Source organism: Echiichthys vipera, assembly GCF_963691815.1.
Source record: "Echiichthys vipera genome assembly, chromosome: 1".
NCBI lineage: Eukaryota > Metazoa > Chordata > Actinopteri > Perciformes > Trachinidae > Echiichthys > Echiichthys vipera.
The window spans coordinates 32,565,613-32,591,774 of record NC_139826.1 but is presented as its reverse complement, the minus strand read 5'-3'; the positions used below and the strand labels follow the sequence as shown (position 1 = coordinate 32,591,774).

Below are 26,162 nucleotides of genomic sequence, written 5' to 3'. Positions count from 1 at the left end.
TCATTTGTACTTAATTTTATTACATTTTATTAAATTTCAATACATTTTATTTTTTTAAAATCCACAGAGCACCAACACAACCCAATGCTTGACTTCAGCCGGCTAATTTGATTGGTCCGTAGATATCTCTGAGCTCTCGTATTAATCTCGCGATACTTCAGATCCTTCCCAGTGAGAAGCACAGACCCTGAGCCTGTATCAGTCGCTGTGTCTGTGGCTGGGAGGCAGCACTAAAGTGAGCCAGTCTCTCCGGTTGGACCTTGAATCAACCTGAGGTGAAAAAAAGGACTCTTTTTAAACTAAGCAACCAACCGAAAACAACTGACTTGTGTTGCCCTCTGAACAAACTCCGGCTCCGTACGACACCTTTTATTCCTGGAGGTAAGGTTGCTATCGTTACGTCTTGTTGGCTCCCTCTGTCCAGACACTCGTATGCAGCAGTGCTAGCTGATATTTTCACAATTCAGTTTCACAGATAGTCATTTAAATCCCAATAGTTCCCTCTTCTGTCACATGTTACCGTCGTGAAACACTTGAACGTTTAGAAAGTCTTTAACACAACCTTCAGCCTGTCGCGTTGTGTTAACGGAACCGGAGGGTGAATACATGAACTTCAAAGCTCAGTGTTGACTCTGTCTCTGGAATGTATTACCTCCTGTTAGCTTGCATGCTAACGACAGATCTGCTTAGTTTAAAGTAGCTGTTGGCTCACTGGCTAAGCTGGCTAGGTCTTCCCGTCTGTCAGCTCAGAAATATCAGCGTTTTACACTGAGTGTGCTGTTTGGAGAGGATGTGATGATGCGAGGAAGCCATGACAGGCTTTTTTTTTTTGTGAATGGACCAGATCAGAAACTGACAAAGTTAACTTGTGCCACTGCTAACGTCCAGTCATCTTAAGGGGCAGTTTTGCAGTAAAGACGTGTTTTGGGGTTTCACCCGCAAGTCTTTGCATCAGAATATCTACTTTTTCATTGCTTGTTTACTCTGATTCTGCTCGGTGTCTGATGGATAGCGTCTCTTATAATGTGTAGGGATTTCTCCATCCTTAAATATATTTTTTTTACTACAAACGCCACGCATTACTTATAATAATAATAACAATAATAATAATAATAACTCGATGCATTTCAAAGAGAGGCATGTTTTAGAGGATCTCCATTGGTTTGCATTATTACAAATATGGAAAAAGCTGAATATATGGAAAAGTATGAAAGGCAGAAAAAAAGTTGAAGATGAGCATAAATTTGTCTGAAGGAGCTGAACATTTGAATGGTTTTGTAGCTGAAAGTATGCAGCAGATAGAGATAACTGGAAGGAAGGGAAGTAGGAATAATAAAGATTAGGATAACAATAGTTGGAAATGCTTTGTAAGCATTTCCACCAATAAAAATAAGAATAATAGGTTTATATGATATAGCAATTTCTACAGACAAAGTCCCAACGTGCTTCACATGATAAAATTGTTAAAATAAGACCCAAACAGTAAAAGGTGAGTTTATTTGAATAGCACCTTTCAACAACAAGGTCATCCAAAGTGCTTTACATAAAACATTAAACGCATTGAAAAGAAGCGCATAAAACATGACATTCAGATGAATTCATTATAAAAAATAAAATCAAGCTAATAAAAGATAAAACCAAGAATATCAAAGGAATTACAGCGCCATATTAAGCAGTTCATAAATAGTTTTGTTTTCTGAAAGGCAGCGGCAAACAGAGAAGTCTTCATTCCTGATTTTAAAAGAGCTCAGAGGTGCAGCAGACCTGTTTGTTCCAGATATGTGGTGCATAAAATCTGAAGGGCCGTTTTGCTGTCGCTTTGCAGTAAAGATGTGTTTTTTTTAACCCACAAGTCGTTGCAATCAGAGTATCTACTTTTCATTACTAGTTTACTCTGATACTACTCGGTGTCTAATGGATATTAACTTCTCCATCCCCAAGTATTTCTTTCCCATATCCGCGGTATTGATATTCCACGCATTACTTAAGCTGTCCTGTTATTATAGACTTAAGGTAAAAGACCATTTATGTGCAACTGTGCTTCTGGGAATACAGCAATTAGAGATGCAATGACCTTAAATTTACCTTTTTACTGGTCCTTGAATATACACCAGTCTTTTAATGTCTGATACCTTTATGTTTGTGTAACTCCACAGCTGTTAACTTTGCATTGTTAAGAATCTGATGTAGATGGCATTAGGCTTATTTTTCGACATTGAGTTACATCAAATTTATTGTCATATCCTCCAGAATGTCCAGCAAAGAAGATGAGATGGAGCTTTATACTGTATTATGCTGATAGAAGTTTTTGTGCTCATTATACTTGATACACATGGTTAAATAAGCACATAGTTAGCGCAGATGTACTGTTATATACTGAATAGTAGAATAAAAAACAGAGAAATAAAGGAAGATGAGATGTACAAATAAGGGGCTAATGCAACAAGGAATTTGTTAGGTATTGGTTACGTTATTCCAACTTACAAACAACTGTAGAGAGGTGTAATTGAAAATGGAAAAAAAACAGAGCTTTTTTAAAATAGTTACAATAGGAATAGAAACAGTGAATTGAGTTTAAGGTATATGCTAATAATCCCATGTCAGTGTCTAGCAGCGGAAGAAGCATTGGACATACTAAACGCTAGTGGGAGGAAGGGTCTTTTGTGGTGTTTAGTGGCGCACCTTGGTTGTCAGTCTTATTGCTTGTATAATTGTGATCCTTCTGTCTGATGATTTTTAATGCCTTTTAACACTGATTCATTTATACATGTGGGGATTGATCTTTCAATACCAACCTGACCATTAAATTGTCTGATTAAACGACGACTGGCACATTAAGAAAAGAACATTCAGGCAACAACGCTACAGTGGAAACACATGAAAACCCATGATTCCTTTAATTATTTTTTTCACTGCCCCCCCCACGCTGTAAACCTGAGGAAACACTGCTCTCTCTCTGTGCGTGCGTGCGTGTGTGTGCGTGTGTGTGCGTGCGTGTGTGCATGTGTGTGTGTGTGTGTGTGCATGTGTGTGTGTGTGCGTGTGCGTGTGTGCTCTGAATCAGTGAATTTCTCTCAAGAGATGTTATTAAAGAGTGTCCCGGGTTCATCCTCACCACAACAAATAACCTTGTGTCTATGCTATCAAATAGCCAGTTGAATGAAAGAAGTGAGTACAACGGCTTCACTTTAGGGAGGTCAGGTTTCAAATTGTAATGATGAATGTTGTACATTAGCCCTTTCTGCAACTGCGCTAAATTTGGATTTCATATGTCAAACTACACCACAGGCTATACCAAGTACTTTTTTATTACAGCGTCTGACTATGAAATACATTAAATGCCACAAATTTGACTTAAAACCCTGCTGAAACATGTTTAAATGTTTCTATAATTCCATATCACAGATCACATACTCGCCTCTTCCTAAACACATACCTCATTATACACACGCATTATAATAATTTGATTGTAGTTATACACCAACCCCATTACCCCACCTGGATTATTGCTTAGTCACTGAGTTTATTTCAGCATGTTAATATCTGGCAAGGGTCAAGACTAAGAGTTGTCTTATCTGGACCACATTAACCATTTTACTGAGTCTGGTCGATGGTGTTGACGACAACTTTTTGTGTGTTAAAACCCTTTTAAAAAAGTATCACTGTTACACTGATTTACTCTGTCAGATAGTTATGCTGAATCTCAAAGTACACAGGGTCGGCAGTAATTGGGAGTAGTATCAGCGCTGAGGCAGCTCCACCCAATTTAATGAAAAAGCAAAAACTTGAGAAGCAGAGCTAATCTGAAGATAGCTGAGTGGACACTGGGCACCACGATAGAGAATGTGAACATGGCAAAGCATTTATTAAGTTCTGAAAAAGAAAAAGTAGGCTAAAACTTTCTTTGTGTACCACATCAAAAACTATTTTGCAGAAGGATATTATTCCCTATATTGAAGTTTAACCTTTAACTTTAGTATACTAGTACAAAAGTGTGCAGGAACGCTTTTAGTACGCTTTAGATAAACCGAAATATGCAGTGTGATTAGTATACTTTATTGATCCCAAGCTGGGGAATTGTGCAGCATTACAAACAGACATATCAAAACGGTAATATAAAAATACAATATACCTAAACAATAATATGTATAAATAAGCAGTCTAATTGTAGTGCAAATGTATTAACCAGAAACATTATTGCTCCAGTTGTAATCTATAACTTTATGGCAGCCATTCTGTTTATTTTGGCAACCAGCATAGATCCCTGGCAGCCAGCCTGGCTACCATTTTCCATTTCTAAAAGTTGCTGCCCGGCGCTGTCTTCGTTTGATGCTCTGATTTTACACACGAGCCAGAAAAGTGTTGGAGTGGAGCGCATGCAAAGTAGTTTTTCCCCTAGTGGAAAGTGAACTGTAAGACACACACATTTTAGAGGCGGAAGTGAAGAGCAATAGTTTTCATGATTCACAACCAAGAAATGTATTGTAGTGAATGTATGTTGTTAATGTTAACTTGTGTCAATATGTTTGTTTGTTCATTTGGATACATATATGATAAATATAGCTAATTTGTGTGTGGTCACATCATGCCTCGTCTTACTGTTTTCCATCACTGTAGATCCTTTTCCAGGGTTTTTTTGACATCTGTTTTTGATTAGTTATTTAAGAAGAAGAAGAAGAATTACTTTATTTTTATACCACAAGGGGAAATTCAATTTTTTCACTCTTATTATTTCACATGTTACACACACAGGCCCGAAATACACACATGCACAACCAGGACCTATATACATGCAATTAAGGAGAGATGTTAGAGCGAGGGGGCTGCCGGTGACCAGCGCCCCGAGCAGTTGGGGGTTCGGGGCCTTGCTCAACAGCACCTCGGCAGTGCCCAGGAGATGAATTGGCACCTCTCCAGCCACCAGTCCACGCTCCGTACATGGTCCACACAGGGACTTGAACCAGCGACCCTACGGTTCCCAGCCGAATGTTTTTCACATTCAACAATTTTACTCGATGTTTAAAATAGTTCATCCATCTTCAACCGCTTATTCCTGTCGGGGTCGCGGGGGTCTGGGGCCGATCCCAGCTGACATCGGGCGTGAGGCGGGGTACACCCTGGACAGGACGCCAGTTTATCACAGGGCACATAGAGACGAACAGAGACAGACAAACATTCACACCTACGGGCATTTTTTTTTTTTTTTTTAGATTCATCAATTAACCTAACACGTGCATGTCTTTAGTGATGGTTTTAATTAATAAATAAAAGTCTATTTAGTTGTAACTGATTTAAACATTGTATTTTTCCTGTTTTTTTAAGCTTGGTTTGGCAGAATTGCTGCTTTAAATTACTTACTGAATAAAGCTGCTTAAAAATAATGGCTGCACCAGTTTGTACCAGCTGGCTGACGGGAACAGCTGGAAAAGATGTATGTAATGCAGACGACAAAATGCTATTTTATTACATCAGTGACAATTGATAGAAAGAAGAATTAGAAGTTTGTGTATGGTTTGGAATGTGGTTACATAGTCAGACAGGGCCTTCAGAAATGTGCAAACAAGGACTTACTAATGACAGGCGTTGGCACTTGGAGCACAAAGGGTTTCAGTGACATCATCGGCCTTGTGAGAGGTTAAATACCTGGATCTCACACCATTTAGTTGGACCAGTCCCAGCCTGGTCAGATGCGTACATGAACTGATGAAGCCTCTGATGAGAGGTGAAACTTCTTCCTAGACAAACAACCAGTCCAGTTGCTTTGACTGAAATTGCTTTGAGGATAACGATGACCTGGACGAATGAGAACATTCACAGGCTTAAGGACTTACTAACAAAACCTTGTTCCATAGACTGCATATATGAACTATTTTGAGGTGTGTCAGATTGCACTCACACTGGCACAAGTTGCTATTTAGGAAGTCGGCTTATAAGACACAGAATTGATGGAAACTGATAAAAAGGACTCTCCAGACGGCTCCATCACCACGCGACCCCGTCAGGGTCAAGCGGTTGCAGATGATGATGATCATGATGACGATGACGAATGCATAAAAAAGACAGAATACATTATCACTCTTCTGATTCTCAATCTAATTGAAATACCACCAATTAATTTAGAATACAACTAAGAGCTTTGAAATCTAGTAATCTCAGCACCTTTGGTCCCTGGTAATGATCAACAGCTCTATACGCCCCTCTGAGATCTATTATTATACTGTAGATTAAGGCCATTTCCTGCTGTGGTGCAACATTTACCTTTTCAAAGGTTACTCCTGCAGAAAACATGCAGCATGATGTTTTTTTTATCCGCATTAATGTTATACTTCTGTTCTATACTTTACAGGGCTTGACGGTAACAGTCGTTGCCATTGACAACCAATTCAGGTCCACTTTTAAACTTAATGTTTAGCCCGGTTGATGATTTCATGCCTGTTTTGATGCATGTTCATATTTATTTATGGACATAGACGTTGTTACACAGCCCTATAGGTGCAGCTTATATCTCTGAGCAGGTTTCTGTTTTGTTTGGTGTTTTTTAATGCAGAGGCCACTTGCACAATGTCACGCTATCCTCTTGAATCTGTGGCATTAACACTTGTCACAGTCTTGAACCCATATTTCCCCATTTGGTTTGTCATCTCCAGTAAATATCAAACATAGGGCCCTATCTCGTGCTATCTGCTGGATTGGGCAGAGTGCAATTTTATGTCACTGTGCTTTGATTTATTGTTGATGTATGTCCTTCCAAAGCCATTTCAGTCTGTTCTCTGATGAGTGCCCTTAATCAGCACATTTCACCACACACTGTGTGAAACAGTCAATGCCCTTGTGGTTGGACTTTTTTCTCGTTTCAGATAATGTTAAAAAAAAATGAGCAGGTCAGCACAGAAAGCTGTCCAATTGTTAGTGTTTTCTATTGAACTCTACTCATTTTTACCCTTTTTCTGTGACACTTTTACAGCGAGTGGGAGCAGATATGCAACTTCTAGCATGTCCAGTCCTTTGCTGTGTACACTGTTGTAATTACTAGCACTAAACCTGACACATTGCTCTCTCACCGGCTCTCTGAATTAAGCAGTTACCTGTCAAATATTTATTATTCCTTATTATTATTATTATTATTATTATACTGTTATACCTATACCCTTGCAAACTCCACACAGAAGGGCCCCAGCCGGGATTCGAACCAGGAATTGTCTTGCATGTGAGACGGTTGTACTAACCACCATGCCGCCACTTTCTAAAATATAGATGGATATTCTAAAAAACCCATTTTGGCTGGCCGATTTTGCCTTTTAAAGTGTTATTTGTCTGTTACTATCCATTAATTATGAAGTTTGGGCGGTGAAACATGTTTCTTTTTCTTATGTAAACATGCAAAACAAATGTAACATTTATTTTCATCTGTGTTTACAAGTCCTATTTTTGGAGCATGTTTATCAACTTAATTACGCTTTAAAGGAAAGGCTGAGTCTTCTCTCACACTCTTGTGGCTTTCCCATCTGTTTTTTTTTACCAGCAACACAAGAAGAGATAATGCTGCCAAATTATAAGCAGAAAACATTTAAGACAGATTTTATTATAATGTTTCTAACAAAGTAGCTATCCCTTGAATATCTTTGTATTAGGCCATCGTAAGCAATTTTGCAAATCAGTGAGCAGGACTGCTTTATTGCAACCTCTGGTTTAAGTGATTTTTGTATCAATTTGATGAAGTACCTAATTTGTCAGGTAGTTTATTCACCGGATTAGCCAGAAAATAGACATTCCTTTTGGGGCCCGAACAGTATGTGATTTTTAGGGGAAAAGTTTACCAATTACTGATATGGTGGATGATGATATACTGATTTATTGTTGAATGAAAATAGACCTCTGGAAAGTTACTTAAAAGGCTGCTTTTTTATTACAGAGTATTTAACATTATTATAAATACAATGTATAACATATCAGCCAAATCTAAATGAACACTGAGAAAATAAAGAATAAATTAAAATAAATGGATAAATAAACATTATGTTCAGTATCAGGCAATTGTTGACTACTTACAGAATAAATAAAAATAAAATAAAGCTTTACGACATTATTTCAAAATCACAAAATTTCTTCTGTAAAAAGAGGTTTTCATATCAGAAAACATATATGCTGATACCGATTTTCTATTGGCTGACGAATATGTATCGTTGTGGCTCTAATTCCTATCCGACATATCGTTTTCTCAATTACCCAAAAATACCTTATATACCTTATATAGTATTGTGATATAAATCGCATATTCTCAATGTAAGACTTCTATATTTCCCACAACTAGTGACAGAAGAGAGATTATCAGATGTTGGTTGTTTGTGACTAAGTTGGCAGATGGCAGCACTCCTTTATTTGCTTAACTTGACCAGAAATTCCTCTTTGAATTAGCCATTTTTTTTTTCTCACTCCTCACATCCCACCATCTAGCATGTACGAGTCAAACCTGCAGTATATGTTGGTCCCTTGAGACTCTTTATGGCTGTGATCCACTTGAAAAGCCTGCAGAGTGGATGTTGGATATTGAAAAAAGCGGACAGTTTGATGTGTGTTTCAATAGCGTTTTCCTCAGCAGTGGTCTGACACATCTGGATCTCTTTAATGCTACTGATGACCTCTGTAGGGAGTTTCCCAATATCTTTGAGTAGCCAGTCAGAAAATTATCATCTAGGCAATAAAGATGTTTGCAGCAGCTATAAAACCCTTTTAGCAATGTCATTTTTTTTTTACCAAAGGATTTTTAAAATATGACAAATGTAAAGTCATGAATAAAGATTTAATTCTTTTTTTATTTTAAAATTGTCATCTGGTAGAGTAGCTCTTAAGTTTAGGATGTGTAAGCTGTGGGGGTAAAATCATTATGTAAACATGTGAAATACCAAAGTAAACATAAACAATAAGTGTCATATCATATGCAAGTGTACTATTCACACCTTAAAATAGGAAGTACCCAATGTTTCCTCTTTCTTTTGGCACTAAACCACTCCCAACTTGGACCTGCTTGTTGTCAACTTCCCTTTTCTCCTCTATATGTGTGCGTGTGTCTGTGTTGAGGAGCAAACATTCACAACACAATGGCATCTGCAGTGAAAAAGAAAAGAAAAATACTGTCTTGTATTTGTTGCCTTATTTTCAGTCAGAATAGCATATTTTAAAGAATAGTTAATAGCTTTTGTGGCCTGTAAATTGCTGAAGCCAGGCTGTTAAACCATCTTCCTTCAGGGAGCCTAAATGTCATTGATGACTCTCCTACAGGATGCCAGCAGTCATTTTCTGTCTGCCTCACTGCTGCAGCTGCTTGCCTGAGATTTTAGTCTCTAATGCAGTGGAAAGCCAGGTTGTCCCTATACGTAGTAATAGGTTAATGGACTTGAGGCCTAATCCCTCCTCTCCTCCCATAATTGTAGCAGTGCCTGTGATAACTAGCTATCTAATATTGTTTATAATGAGCAATCTGGTGGAGGATCATTTCTATTCTCTATGAAGTTTGGATCAATCTCACAAAAATTCAACATTATACACTTCACAAAACAAGTGTCTGCTGGATGACGTTTTGATTGTATTATGCCAGGACCAGACTATTATTTTTGCCTTTTGAGATGATCACAGGCAATTAAAAAAGGGCACCCAATGCTCATTTTTGATCCTAACTCCCCACACCTGTCGGGTCAGGTTGATATCATGTATTCTAGTTTCAGCATTGGGGTGTCTGTGATAAAGTGTCGCAGGGTTTGAAGATGTATGGATGTCACTTCAATGACGTGACTCTACTGCTAGATCACTACTATCTGGGATATTTTATCTTCACTTTTGTATAGTGGGAGGAAGTGGAGCCGTGTCGTCCATCGTTGTATACAGTCTGTGGTTTAGAGACATCTTCAACCCTTCCCAGATTGTCCTTTTTTTAAGGACACCGTTGCTCTAGGATAGCAAACATTGCGTTTGGCAAATTGACTTAACATTTTTTATAAAGATGTAGTTATTTTGTCTATAAGAATTGCAATGCTAGAATTGTAATCAACTGCTTGGCCTAATTACTTCACTACTTTAAAATTGTTAAGACATAAACGTTCATCAAAACCCAACAAGCATGTAATGATGGCTGCTTTTGTAAGTGTTTCTAGCCTACATTCTGTGTTAATTTTTGGCTGTGGGTTGAGGATGTTGGATGAGTCTAGGCTCTCTATGGGACACTGTTGTTGTAAACCCTTGCCCTGTGACCCTCACAGCACAGCCAACCATGGCCTGCTTCAAAGGCAACACACAGACAGCTTATGTCTGCATACTTTGGAGCCTTGACCCTCCCCCAGGCACGTTCCTCTATACCCCTCCTCTATACTAAATACCAACCACCCCCTACAAACAAAAGAGAGTGGCCCCAGTTGCCCTCAGGCACACAGACAACAGATTTGGACCTATGCTCCAGTCTCATTATTCACCATGCTTGTTGGCTTTCATTCAGCAAGTCTTTCACAAAGAAATGTGTCTAACACTGAAGGGACTTTCACACCGCCACGCAGTAACTATCCTCAGCTCATCATTGTAATGATGAGAGGCGGCAGAAGCAGATTGTGCTGCTCAGAGTTCACCGTTTTGAACTACTGGTGGTTACCACCCGGCGGCAGGAGCCACTTTTAAAACCGCTTCTCTCCTTTTGGAAAATCTCTTGAAAGTATAGGCGGACGATGGCCATGTGGCGATGTGGAAGCTGCTTGATTTTTGTATTACGGACGTAGCCAGGATCAAAAGCTGGTAGGTCCAAACAAGCTTTCCAAGGAATTGTAACACCCTACGGGGAGCAAGATCCCCAGGTTTGCTGGCTCATGATCATGTGTGGAGTGCTTGTGCCTTAGCCTTCTGTCCTATATGTCACATCGTCAGTACCCCAAACCCAGGAACCCCACTGCCCTGTCCAATTATACACATGGGTTACCCCACATTAACGCTAATAATGCAGTGCTGTTCTTCCCAGCCACAACGGTCTCTTGCTGCAGTCTGACTTGCTAGTGTCTATTCAGTGGCCATGAATAGAGAGGCCACAGTGTTGTCTCTCAGCTTGTGTTCTGTACTACCAAAATTAATAATTCCCCCTCTGTTATACTGACAAGCTGAATGCTTCTCAAGTCATTTTTACTCACTACAGATTTCATGTACCATTCACTTAATGGAAAACAAGCACTATTGGAATTGAGGTTAAAAAAACGTAACTTGGCACCAGCTACAAAAACTGCAGGTTTGTCTACTCTGTCCTTGGTTCTTAGTGTTTGTGGCAATAGCGTATGTGTATTGATATGTGTCCTTGTTTACTGCTGCTTTGTATTTATTATTCACCTCTACCTGGGTCGTCTTCTCAAAACTTTGGCCATTTTGACTATGAGTCATGCTAACTGAGGACTCCCAACTTCTGCCCTAGGGATGTGGGAAACATGGACTACGGCGAAAACAGTCTGGGCATATTAAGATAATACATATTATTACTATAATGGCCCTGGTTTAAAAATACTTTTTTTTACACCAAAAAGACACACACTGAAACTACCTAAGTAAAATGTGGTGAGTTCTACAAATGAAGGTGAACTGGCACTATAGTATTTGACTTGAATATATATAATATTTCAAAGTATTGTCTGTTGTCGAATAGCTCGTGTTTAGACCAACATCATTGTTTCAATGTCCTGAATAAGGTATTATTAGGTCTCCTTTTCTTTACCTTATTTAGGTATAAATTGAGTGCATACTATTCAGAAGCCAGAATCAAATATCGAGCAAAATATCACCAGGAACACAAAGCGAAGGAAGCTGCAGGAAGTGTTGAGTTTGCTTTAATAAGGCTATTTGATTCATTTTAAGAGAATTCATCATAGAGCTCAAACAAGTCAGATAATCGATTAGCAGGAAATTAAACTGCAGCAATTGTGATGGTCAATTCATTGTTGAGCCATTTTTCAAGCACAAATGGTAATCGTTCTCTGGTTCCAGCGTCTCATGTGTGAAGAAGATTTACTGCTTTTATTTCTTTTAAAAAACTGTTTTACTGTTGGTCAGACAAACAAAGTAATTTAAGATGCTCCTAAGAATCTGGGAAGTTCTGATATTGTCTTAAACATGTTATGGACACAATGATTTAACACTGACTCCTGTATTGTGTTGGTGCTACAAAATGACTGAACAGCATGTTCGGCCACACACTACGCAAGAATCAAGCCAGTTCTGGGGCTGATACACCCCTCCTGACACTCATCAGCAAAGCCTTGATTTTGTCATGTTCTAAAGATTATCATGCCAGATTTTCCTGTTGCGTGAGGTATTTTAAGAGTTTTTTTTTTTTTCTTTTACATCTTCAATATTTACAATTCAAAGATATTCACTTTACTGTCAGAAACCTGAACATTTGAGAAGCTGGAATCAGAGTATTTTGACCTTTTCTTAGAAATTACATAAAATGATTAATTGATGATCAGAATATTTGGCAATAGATTTAATTGTTGGCAATTAATCTATTATTTGATCATTGCAACGCTAGTTTTGAGAGTTCAGACTCTGGTTGTTCATGAATGTATCTGTTGGTGTGTGGTGGGCTGCTTTGTCCAAATCCTTGCTCTCCACCCACTAAAGGATTAAAGGAACATAACTGTTAAATGTATCATTACATGTCGTTATGTGTGGGTTTGCTGACATTTTCAATATCTGTTAAGATTTGAGAAATCTTCTAGTGTGGGTCGGTCACAGTATGTTTTTTTTTTCCTGCTTCCACACTAAAACCTGTGTGTTGCACTGTAATGTGTTTTTTTAATTAATTGGTTCTTTGTCAAAGCATGAAAGTAGTCGGCCAGAAGAAGAATTTCAGCCTGCAAAAGAGTTCTTTTTCAGCCTGTTTGATAATTGAAGCGCTCAGTGCATGAAACTTGGTGTAGTGAAATGTCCCTGGGCAGCCATTTTACTTCACTCTCATAAGAACCATCCACTCTTGCTACCCAATGTGGATAAAGGATGTCTTAGTTAATTGTTTTAATAGCCCTCTTTACACCCTCCAATACTGCAAAACTGGGAGACTCTAAAGCGCTCTCCTCTTCCCTGAACAAAATTAGCCCTTCACGACCCTTCTTTGCTATGCCTCCGTGACATTCACACTTGATTAGGCTTGCAAATGAAGTTTTCCTTCTTTTAAGGAAGGAGGCACGACCTTGGCCCCAGAGAGCGGTTACGTCTTTATTGGATTGGCTGGACATATTAAGCCAGAAGGATGTCCCGGCAGTGATTTGCCGCAGTCAATGCACCTGCTTCATCAGCACTTGTTTCAGATTTTCTCCATGGCTCTTTTGTAGCCTCATGTCTGGATACTTGGTAGCATCCAATAATGTGGGCTAAAGAAACTACTTAGGGTCAAAACAGCCCCTGTTTAACCCTATTTACAGTAGCAGTGGGACAAAATCGATATAGCAATATATTGTATTGCTTCCTCTTGGGATACATTATCGATAAATTGGTGCCAGTTATAGATATTGACATTAATGACAATGATGGCAGACATGGATATGGGCAATTTGCTGTGTGTGCGCGTGTGTGCTAAAGCTGCACTAAGCTAAGACTCTGCACTTTGTTAGATGTCAGTAGTCAAATTCTGTGAAGCTGACACCCCAATTCCCACTTTTTGCCATTTGAGGGGTATTATCTCCGGTTGCAAAGATACAGTGATGTATTGTCTACTAGTATTGAGTATCGCAGAATCGCTGTATGTTGATACCCTCGTTATTTCGGGCAGCGTATCGTGATAGTATCATATTGTGAGTTACTCTGTGATTCCCACCCCTAATTTACAGTAAAGCTACCCCATCTTTTAGCTACTTCACTTCATGGAGCTTACTGGAAAAACTAAATGTAACAGAGCCATCATTAAAGTTATTTATTACACGTGTGCTTGCAGTGATATGAAATGCCCACAGTGAGAAGGTTTTTTTTGTTTTTTTTTTACTTGAGGCTTTAACTACGAAAACAAAAAGCCTGATATTGATTGCTCTCACAGTTATATCCAACATTTTCAGTTGTTTAGAGTCTTTTTAAAGTGAGCAGGGAGTTGGTTATAATAGGTATTTTTAACAGCAGGCATCTTCATCTGTCATAATAGGAAAAGCACAGTTAGTGTTACTAATAACATTTCCGATGTCCCAGTCAGTTATGATTGTTTGCACAATACCCGACACTGGAACTGAAGCAGCTAAATGGAAACCTCAGTTTCATATTTGACTATTTTAATGTTGAGAATGTTGACTGATTCTTTGCATATTCATAGATTTTGGAGATACTGTAACTTCTTGGGAGGGTCGTCATGATTTAATGCACGTTTTTTTTCATATTTGAGCTCATATCAATTGTGCCACCATGGGTCTATTTGCATCAGATAGGTTTTATCTGTTAGAATTGCCCTAATAAGTCAGTTTTTAACATTGTCTTAAATCACCAAAGGGGTAAGGAGAAGATCACATTTTATCTCGTTAATTATCTGCTGTCTGTAAAATGTTTCATTTATTTGCCTTTTTTCAATATGACATTATCTGTAGACTTACTAACTTCCATTAATCTTTTCTTCCCTACAAAATAACAGGACATTTCCTTTTCATTTCGGCAGCCTCTCTGCTAATGAGCTTCGGCTCAAACTGGCAGGTCGAAAAGTGATTGAACTTGGAGCTAACTGGTCGTATTCAGACAACTTAGTTCAAATATAACTACAAAAACAAAGAGAGCCATTCACAACACAACAGGGCAGTAACAATAGCTCAGCGGTTTCTTGCCTCACTCATGAATTGGTCTCTTTTTGGTGCTTCTGTTTCCTTTCACAGTCTGAAGACGTGTAGGTCAGGTTAACTGGAAACTTTAAATTGACTATAGATGCCCCCCATTCATTGAAGTGTTATTCTTGTAAGTCTCAGCAGAGTCCCAGATGAATGCTTTAAATCACTGCTGGCTTGTGCATGGGATAGGAGATGTAAAAGTGCCCTTTTTTCCTTGTTTTGAGCAGGCTTTAGTCGATGAGGCAAACAAAGAGAATGGCTTTAAAGGAGATGAAGGTTTTAAAATGATTCTTCATCAATAATTGGACAGTTCGGACATATGTTAGAATTCCTCTTTTAATTGGTCAAAAGATCATTATAAAGTTGGCTTCCTTCAGGTTTGTGGTTGTTAAAGATAATAAACTCAATATTCAGCCACTTGGTAATTGGTTGGTTTCGGCCAATTCACAAATAGAAGCCACAAGTTACAATTTCTGTCAGATACATGAAGCACCGCATCCGTCCTTTCATACCCGTGATCTTCTGTGTTGGTTCATTTGACTGTTGAGGTGGGAGATTATCCGGCTGTTGGGTCTGGCAAAACGCCCTTTCAAAATACAATTTCGTGTTTTAATGGTCCGTCGAAACAAAACAGACAACAACGGCGGAACAATTACGATCACCTCTTTCTTCAGTGAGAGACCTTTTCATTGGTAGGAAGGAGCTAAAGTGACAATTAAGTTGTTTTTCAAAACTCAGATCTGTTCAAACAACGGGGAACACAGCACTGCGGGGTTGTAGAAATATGAGGCTTGGACCCGGAAATCATATTTTGAAAAGGCGATACGTCACAACCCTAACCCTATCAGCCGGATAGCTGTTTATTTTTGCATAAGAGTTTAATATTTAATGACCCTTTTTCTTTTATATTTCTTTTTAAATCTGCCTTCTCATCATGAATGTAGCTGAAGTCTATAAGCCCTGGGAATTCTGACTGCAGAAAAGAGGGTGAATTTGCTGTCTCTGTAGCGCGCCACATATGAAGAAGTGTGGCTGAATAAATAGGCTTTGCTGTACCATCAAGACACAGACATGTCTCCTCTCCTCTGCTTCTCCACTGTCTGCGCCTGCTGTACACCCGATCCCATGCCCGAGTAGCACATTTGCCATTCTGCTCAGCTCTGGCAGTCCTGTTAGCAATGACGAATCTGATGCACCATGGCTATCTCAATGTCACATTTTCAACCCGCTTTATTCATCTAATGTAAAAAGGACACTGTGATTATACAACCAAGGGAAGAACCTTGTTTATGTGGGATGATATTATGGGTTTTCATAGATAAAGGAATCTATAGGAAAAAAAAGTGATCAAGCACAGTTGTCACTTAGTGCAGTTCAAGCTGTGTTTTGTTGTTTAGGCTTTTCTCTAATGGACCTTTTGAACTCATTTCCGTTTAGCACCATTACCTACTACAGAGGCAGGTTTCTGTCTTCAGGTAGTGAATGAGGTCGTTAATAATTCCACCTGCAGGAACAGGCATGCAGCACATCTCTCTCTCTCCAGATCAAGTCTCTAGCTACTACATACGGTATGTAATATAGTCTGTATTTTACTCTATAGTGAGCAGTTAATTGAGATTCTCTAAAGCGGGGTAGGACTCTTACGATTCATTATTCATTTGCATAATTACTGACATCGGCATTGTTGCACGCTTATAACTTTTGCAACTATAAAATACAATACATTGCATTGTGGGGTTGTTAATAAATTATAGTATGCATGCCATGGAAAACATCCAAAATGGTAGAGGGTAAATATAGTGCACTCTACACTCAGTGACCACTTTATGAGGTACAACTGTGCAATCTATTGTAATTCAATACAACAGCTCTGACATAAATTCTACCTTTTTTACAAAGTTTTTGGCTGAAATAGAATTGAAAATTGTAAATCCAGTATTCTGTTAATTTCATGTTAGTTTGTTATGTTTATGGCTAAAAGTGGGAGAGGAAATCTGACTCCCACGTTTGACCAGTTCCACATTGATTGATATTAAACAGAAACATGCGTAAGCACAGCATTACTAAATCGAACGAAAATGAATGCATTTCTTTATTTTATGTGTATGATTACATTAAAGCTAACTAATCATGGTGTTGCATACAGAGAGATGGTGAGAGAGAGAAATTTCTTCAAACCTGAAATGCTTCCAGTGGACATTTGGACCATGGCAGAAGTGCTACAACCAACCCACTCTGGCATGGCCTTGCTGTACAATCTGTAAAACTCAAGATTACTGAATCACCAAATATAAAAGCCATAATGCCCTTAGCATATTCCTTTGTGATTACATGAATACATATGAAGGAAGAACAAACTGAAACAGAAGGAAGTGGCCTCAGAGCCACGGCGAGGGCTTTAAGGGATTTATATAAGAGCAATTACAGTGAAGAGAGAAAACGCAAGATTGACAGGACACTGCTGCCCTGACTGTAGTAATCGCTTGCTTAGAAATGCCACTTAATGGTAACCCTGCAGAATATAGCAAAGACAAGGTCAGCTGAAAGAGACATTTACCTTTCCCATTTTCAGTCTTTCTCAAATTGAATATGGAGACGTGATATGTTTTAACCAAAGACTAGATGATGGCCTCAAGGGCAACAACCTATTTTTTTCTGTGCCTGAAGGGATGTATCGCATGAGACATGCCATCAAGCTAAATGCAATCTCTTAAAAGGAGTGGTGTTATGAAATTAACATTTTTGTCTAAAAGTCACACAAAGGAAAAAAAAATCAGTGTGTTTTCATGCCTTTAAAAATTTAATATTTAAGTGGGAACCTGCTTTTTTCTGTAATTATTCCTGCAAAGACTATGGTGATTCAATCATTTCATTTTGAACCCGACTTTGGATTCCTCTAGAGAAAATGCGATGAAACGCTTCCTCTCAGATATCATAACAAACATTTCTGTCCTGCTTCCTGCCTTCGCCCCAGCTTCTTCTTCATACGGAAACTGTATCTTTCCATCACCCCACCCTTATTACTGTACCCTTTCCCCACAGCGGACAGACCCAGAAACAGAAAGTGAATATTGAGTCCCAAAATCCAAACATTTTTACACTTTTGGGTTTCTATGTCTGCAGATCCTTTGTTGACACAGAGTAGAGAAGCAGTGGTGCTCAGCGCTATGGCACCAGCATGTAACTTACTTATTTATGCTGTAAATGTGGTCTGCATGTGGACAGTCCTGGAAGGGAGACAACTGCTTTACTTGAGTGTGCCTGTTATGATAAATGACCTGAATCATTATGGTGTCCCACTTTCTTCTCTTTTTTTTTTCATTTCTATTTCGGTCTCTCATTTGCAATCTGTCTTTTCAGTCAGAAGTCTTGACATTTTAAGAGCAAGTCTCTCTGATTGAGGAATAATGATAATGTATGCATACGCAGAAATGTGAGAGGAGAAGAGTAACCTCTTCCACCCTCCTCTCTTCGAAGCCCTTTGTTCCCCTGTCTTTATTTCTTCATTCCGTCATATCTGCAGGAGATTGAGCGATATATACCATCAAAGCCTTTTAGAAGCTTCCCACTCTCTTCCAAAATCCTTTTGATTTCCGACAGCGTGAGCTGCTTAATATTCCAAACTAGTCGGTGGCCTTTTCAGAGAACTAACAAGGTTCTGAAGATGCAAGTCTTGTCTTCGTGTGAAAGGCAGCCGGGGCACAGCCTCTGCTTTCTCAGAGCTCACACCGAGGTGTCTGTGCTACCAACAAGTTCAGAGCTGTTCTTCAGATACACAGAGGCCAGTAGGACATGTTCTTGTGTCAGTCGTTTTTCTATGCTTGTTCTGCACGAGTGCAGATCTGCTGTGGAGTCAAAGACAAAATATGATTTTATCCACTGAGCTCAGTGTGGCTTGAGTTGTCAGAGTAAGAAAGTCAGAGTTTTTTTGTTTGTTTTGATTCAGTAAATTGACGTTCTTAGACTAAACGATGACTTGTTTATGTAAGGAAACAAGCTGCAGATTAATCGAGATAAAACTACTCCGTTTAACCGAACACGACAGCTTCAACTCTAGGCGAGCAGAAAAATAAAATATCTTTGGTAAATTAAGTCTCATGTGGGCGCTACTGTGGTGGATGTACGTTCATAATTTTAGCTTTCACATTCTTAATGAGATGATAAATAATTCTTGCGCCTTGGTGAATCTGATGGTAAAGTCTTACAATCACCAACTTTCCCCACAAGCATGAAAGCAGAGTTCACTACAGAGAGCACAGCAGAGTCTTGACAGGCACCAAGGGTATTTACTCAGCCTCCAAAAACCTCCAAACTTTTATTTACTTTCATCTTGACTTCCTCTTCCAAACTTGCCTTTGCCACCTTGCCTCCCACTCCCAAGTCTTATCCTTTCATCCTGTTGATTCACTTTAAAGATGAAGTGCAATAAAGGAGTCGCTCTCGGAGAGACTTGAGTTTTTCAGTTTTTCTGTTTTGTACTGTGTTTGTGCACTGACTCCACCTGCCTCCTCAGAGCCTTTGTGCCTTTCATCTATAGGGCTTTTCACACAGAGATTCTGCAACAGCATGCTGGCTTTTTGGTCATTCACACAGACCAACCAAAGGTGGTGTAAAGCTGAGGTTTCACATAGAAATCCAATATTCCTTTATACTTGCTACTTTATAGAAGCACAACTGTCAGTAGAGAGAAGGAGAGAGAGAAAGAGACGGTGGACGGCTGCACACAATGTTTCTATAAGTTATTAATAACTGAGGCTATTCTGAACACTGCTTGGTCACTTTTATGACCTGCCTGTGGGTCGACTCATGCATCACTACTGTGTGTCGCTCCGCCCTGTCGGCTTTCCCCGTTCACACAGGGATCGGTTCAGCGCTGCTGCGGCTCTGTGACTACCTCTGTTGCCGGCTCTAATGCGCAACAGATCTGTTTTTTTCTTCCTTCTCCATGCCTTTCGCACAGAAGGCGGGGCGTAAAAAGGTCTCAACTGCCTCGCAACAAACAGTCTGTGAATGGGGCTTATGTCAATCTAACGCCGTGATCTCATCACCTAATGCCAAAACTGTGTGAGTGTATGTTTATTAGGGTAATATAACTTTTGATGCTACTATCCACAGGTGAAGTGTGGAAGTATGTAGTTTTTTTTTTTAGTGAAGTCACACATACGGAAAAATGTCCCTGCATGAGAAAGAGGAGTGTGGGTGAACAGCTGCACCCAATCTGGGAACAAAAAGGGAGCGACAAAGCCCCTAAATATATGCAAAGGACATAAATAACATCAGAATTTACTGTTTATATCCTTGAACACTTGTGACAACCACAACGCATCCCCCAGCATGTGATGCAGGCATACTGAAACTCTCTTTGTTCACTAAATCCAGTGTGAAAATTACCCTAATGTTTTGAGAGTTGGGAGAGGTTGGCATGGGGCCGGTCCTTTAGGAGAATATGCCCAGCATTGGTGACTAGCTTGGGCCCCCAGGTTTGTGTTGTTTTGGGGGGTGAATTAAATATCCCTAATTTTGGCAATGTCTTGATTTTTTTTTTTTTTAATTAGACCAATAATTATATAGAAGCATTGCATTATTTCATTGTAGCCTATAAGATTTACCCCAGATTGCCTTTTGACAGGTCATTATGGATACGTAAGAGGATACATTTCAACCCTTCCAAGAGTGTTTGTTTCTCTTTTCAAGTGTCCGTTACAAAAAGATATAACTACATTCAGATGTTTCAGAGTGGAACACACACACACACACACACAATCTTTTTGATGTTACTGTATGTTGGAAGACAGCATCTGGAAAAAGAGCAGGCGTTATTTATCCAGCTGCTACTTTGATACCGAACTGTCATAGAACTGCAGAAATAAGTTGATTAATTGATTAAGATAAAATTGAAAGTGATATGTGAAGTAGAAATGCCAAGTATTTCCCCGGTTTCAGCTTTTCAATTATTAGGATTTGCTTATCATCAGATTAATCAATCGAAGAAATCAGCAATAGTTGCAGCCATAAACTAATTGAACTAATGTTGTTTTGAATTTGAAAATGTGTTACAATGCAATTTGAAGGTGTGTTAACAAGCAGAGTGATGAAATATGTGACATTGATTTAGTGCGCTCCAGCTCTGCAAGAAGAAATCTCAATTAATTAAGCTCTCTTCAAACATAGAATTCTTGGATATTGCTTCGTGCATCAGATGGTCAAAGATGGCTGGCACCATGGTGTCATCAGTGGTGCGATCATTCAGTGTTTGGCCAGCCATTGCCTCCCCAGAGAAATTTGATGTATTATGAATGTCCAACAGATGGGTCTCTATCTCTCTTTTTACTCTAACTACTAACTAACTAAGTCTTGATAGATGGCTGCTTGTGTCAGGGTGGCAGCAGATGAGGAGCGACTAGAATAATTAATGACCTAATATCATTCTCAGTCAAGCTGCGGTGAAAGAAATATCCTCAGCCTAATGTTCAAAATGTATTCACAGGAGAGAGCCATAAAGTTGATGTTCATGATTCATATGCAAAATGTCAACCCTTTGCTTAAGAAAGGTCGATTGAATGGGACAATGTGTACAGGCTATGAAAATGGTGTCAGCACAGCGCAAAGCACTGAGAGCCACATGCTAAGCCACCTTGAAGAGGAGCTGGAGTGCTTCTTGGCTTTCATTGCCTTTGATAAAACATCCTTAAGAGATTATTTCTATAACTCATACTTTGCCCTGGTTAGACTTATGTCTCTGTCTGAAGTAACTGCAGTTTCCTTTATTAAATTAGCAAATAGGTTTTGTTTCCTGCCTTCGTGATTTTCAGCACTGGTTTGTGTCATGGCAGCAGACATTGATATGTAAGGACCTACACACCTCAAACATAGATCATCGACTCCTCTTCGCTTTGATATTTTTCAACATTTTTGGAAAATAAAGAATGTTTAAAAAAACAAAACAAATGCCAGACCAACACGTATTTTGCACAATATCGTCTCCATCAAATTAAAGTACAGTAAACTGACAATCAATAAAGTTTTTAAGAAATCAGTAGTTTAAACTTGGTTTTAAAATGTCTATCTATATGCAGGACTTCCACCAGGACATTGGTGAGCAGAATTGCTAATCAATCACCTGCTGAGCTTAATCAGATTCATTGCATCTCATGGTTTATGTAGTTACAAGATGTCTTAAAAATCACCTTACTCATTATATATGTGGTCCTTGCTGTCTGATGTAGCACCAGTGCTTGTTTCCCCTGAACCTTAATAAGTTTAATATTACTCTCAACTGTCAGTTTATTCCACAAAATTCTAATAAATACATAAGTCCTGCAGGAATCATCCCTCCATGACGGTTATCGTGTTCAATTTTTGTTGAAACTGTATTAGAGAAATGTTGATTCAGCTGAATTCAGGATCATTTCATCACTTTGCTGCTAGGAGTGCAGTGTTGCGTGCTGACAGGTATTTATTTAGTTTGTCTGGATTGATATAAATGGGATGGACAAAATAACAGAAACTCCTTTCTGTAGAATCTAATACACCACCACAAACGGCAGCATCCAAAATGATCATTCAGGTGAATCAACACCTCTCTAAAACAGTTTCAGCATTATAACCTTTATGAAGGTACGATTTATTGCAGGACTGTTGTATTCCACTGCATTATTACCTAAAACATAATCATTTCTTCTGCCGCTAACAGAACACAACATAAAACACTGGAGAAAACGAATACGTCTTGTTGACACTCTTATTTGTTCTGGAAACAAAGGCGTGCTGTCAGCCACAAATAGGAAACACCAGGCTGTTTTTTCTTAATATTGGAGCTTTAAACATACGTGCAGATTATCAGATTTATTGACTATCTTTCATTGCATACACTTAAATTCCGAACTGAGGACGCTAATGGCACATCCACACTTACAGACTCGGCCCCTGTGATTTGTCCAAGTGTTGGGTGAAAAGGAGATAGTGCTGCCTCTGTGAGGGTCCTTTTGGTTTAACTCGCATGTGTGTACTTTTGAATGGCACAATACAGAGACCTGATTTTGGCTTCTGGCTGAGTTGATGCCTGTGCAGCATTTCAACTGAGATGCTTCTTTAAGCAACACTATAACCAGATGTTCAGAGAGAGGAGATATCGAGAATGAAATGCTGCCTAAAAAATGCATAGATGGCAGGAGTGGTGCAGGATAAGCTCCAGGAATAATGGCCTGCTCTGGGCTGACGTTTGCTCTCATTTTCTACTTCTCCCCATCTGCCTGCAGCACACCTGCCTCACAAAAGCACCAGTACACACAAACAGAAGCCAGGGAATATTGATTAAGACTGCTGGCATTTCTACTTCCTTTCACTCTGTCTGGGTACAACCTGTGCCACCTTTCAGACGAGGGTTACACAAACAAACACACATCCTCCCCCTGTGCTATCAGAACGTCATTTTGTCAGTAATATTTAAATCATTTAGTTTCTCAGACCTTATGCAATATAGATCGTATACGCAGGGCTTAGCTACAGGGTTTAAACATTAAGCCCTACCTTGAATAACTTGCTTCTCTAGCCATGGCTGGGGTACAATAAATCTGAGACGAAAAGGCTGGAGAGCTCATCTGCATCTTCTGTACTAAATGTAGCAGACAACTGCAGCGTGTTAATGGTGTATTGACAGAGTTTCGATTAAGCCAGGCCCTGTCATGGGCTTCAGGTCTGTCCTCAACCTGTAACTGGAAACAAACATTGCTGTTGTTCCGTCTTAGTTTCAGATATTGATTTGGGATAGATTTCAACGGCTACAAATAATGATGCTTTGTAGGGGGTCACGATTCTACAGAACCATGATTTGACTAGAAGGGCATGGTTCGATTTTTGTTTTTTAAAGGTCTTGCTATGTCGCTGACTATTGAGTCTTGATTTGTAAAGATCACCAGATTGTTAATCAAGGCCATGTGGTTATCATTTATTTAAAATGGGAGGATCGCAGATTTCATTTACCGAAGTCAAAAGCTTATTTCGAGTGTTTTTCTGTTTAGAATTTAAATTGTGACACTCCTAATGCTTTGAATTGTTTAACTTATACCTAATTAGATTAATTTGTAAGATACTTTTTCCATTTGACCATGTTGTATTCTTGGCCTTCTCTTTGTATTTCTCTTTAAGCATAATGACAGAAGGAGCACAGCTGGTTTTAGTTCTATAATATCTACCGTAATTTAAGTGCTTTGTCAATAAGCACTTTTCATAAAAAGATCAATATCCTCTCTCTATGTGCCAATTTAGCACCTTCTTGAGTTTAATAGCGTTTCAACAGGGGCTAGAAATACATTGGTGAGATTAATTGCAGAATAAAGTATCCATGTCACTCTCAGTGCACTTGCACTGATAGATTGGTTGTACATTAATGACTTTGCTGTCAGAAAGCCTATAAATTCATCAGGACTGCAATTACAATTATGTATTTGTTTCCTTGTCTTAATTTATGGCGCATCAGTGTCAGAGTTTATGGAGCGTTGATCTAAGGTTATAATTAGCCACAATGAAAAATAATTGCAACAGTTGGGGATTTTTGTTTCTCCCAGAATAGTTTTATTGAAATGCTGCTCACTGTGCAGGAGCAGTCAATCATAATTTACCTGCGGAAACTTTTGGCCTGGGAAAGGATTTCATGTGAAGAATGTTGAGCAGGCTTGGGCCGAGACGCTCAGATTTCCTCAGGGTTGTTATGGGTGCTGGAAAACCTTAAAAACACTTGAATTTCAAAATGTTGTTTTAAAAAGCTTGAGATTTGGGTCATATAGGATGCCATGACTACTTAGAAAAACTAAAATGTAGAATGATGCCACGACACATAATTTTGGTTGTAGCACAATACCATCTGATGTAATGTGACAAAGACGTGCAATAATCGGTATGCTTCACTGGATGTACTGTGTACAAATATTTATGATTTGCCAAAGCTGTAAGGTGCTGAAAAAGTTTGAAAATGCACCTTGAAATGGTTGACAAGTGCTTGAATTTGACGGGCAAAAATGACAGATTTGCACGCATGTTTATATAGCTTCTTTTTTTATACATGACTTTTATGCCACAATAATGGAATTCCACTTTGTCCTGTCTCATGTAAAGGTGCCGAGAAAACTGCAGGCAGAAAATACCAGAAGAACAAGCTCTGCAAAGACTCCGTGGTGGATGTGGACAGGATGTCCAGCCAGTTGACCGTTTCTTTGTGAATGGATTAGAGGTCAGGATCAATGTCATTACAGTCTTCATTTCAATGCAACATACATTGATGATCAAGGTCATCATGTCCCCACTGGTATACACACACAGAATATCTATTTATATCGTTATATATTTAGACATTGGATATTTTTGTGATATGAAGTAAACTCGCTGTATGTAAAAGACTTATATTACAACCTCTTCTGCATGCCAATTTGTACTAGGCTTCATTACATGGACAAATTAAATCTTACATTTTCTGCATACTCTTATATTCACTGTGAAAATGGCCCACTCTTGCTTGTATGATGAAATGATTAAGCATAGCTGTTACAAGTCCCCCTAAGCCCTGCTTTCCTCCTCTTGTCATCACTGAATCATCTTTGATGGCATAAGGAAAGATGGAGCTCTTTGAACTAACTCTGGGTTCATTAGCTTGTATAACACATGTAATTGTGTGTCTGCATGAAGAGCCACACACCCCCTTACAGCACTGTTGTAATCTCTGGATAATGGCACACCACTTCCTGCCACAGCTGATAGTTGAGGCGCTTGTATCACGTTGTCACTGTTTTAATCATTTGTGTGTTTCGATCAACAGCCAGAGTGAACATACTTTTGAACTTGTTATTCCTTGGTAACATGTCGGTATTTATTGTACAGAACATAAATGTATTGATACAAGTGTTAGAGTTAATGATGACGTTTGGCTAGTTGTGCAACTCGGCTAATTTATTATGCGTTTGGTCCATGAGAAATTAAGGGTGGCTGTTCAATGGATAAAAGCAAAAGAAGTGGCGGGACAAGATTAAAAAGATTAATTTGATTAATTAGAGGCTTTGTAGTTAATTAATCGCAATTAATCGCATATCAATATTTGACACAAGAAGCAACATTTTTCACTTTAAATTGATTTTGGTATATGACTTAATTAATGATTAGACACAAGAATGAGTTTAAACAACAAAATAAGTGTTTCTTTTTTTATCAGCGAGCACTAAATTTTTGTAAACTTGCGTCTTAAACACATTTGTTTTTGTTTATAAAATATAAAACCGTGCTTAGTACGGTATATTCAAGAGAAGTGGAAAAACTAACATTGCAAAAATATTTAGAATAATATCCCGTGTTTCCATGATG

General features: G+C 38.8%; 1 protein-coding gene across 1 annotated transcript in view; it reads left to right on the top strand.

The window, feature by feature from the left end:
* Positions 1 to 281: 281 nt before the first annotated feature.
* The window catches only part of glceb (glucuronic acid epimerase b), a gene marked incomplete at its 3' end in the record, with an annotated part of 52,696 nt that continues 26,815 nt past the window's right edge, over positions 282 to 26,162 (top strand). The window contains exons 1-2 of the mRNA XM_083923170.1: positions 282 to 381; positions 24,927 to 25,041. The remainder of the gene's footprint in view (positions 382 to 24,926; positions 25,042 to 26,162) is intronic.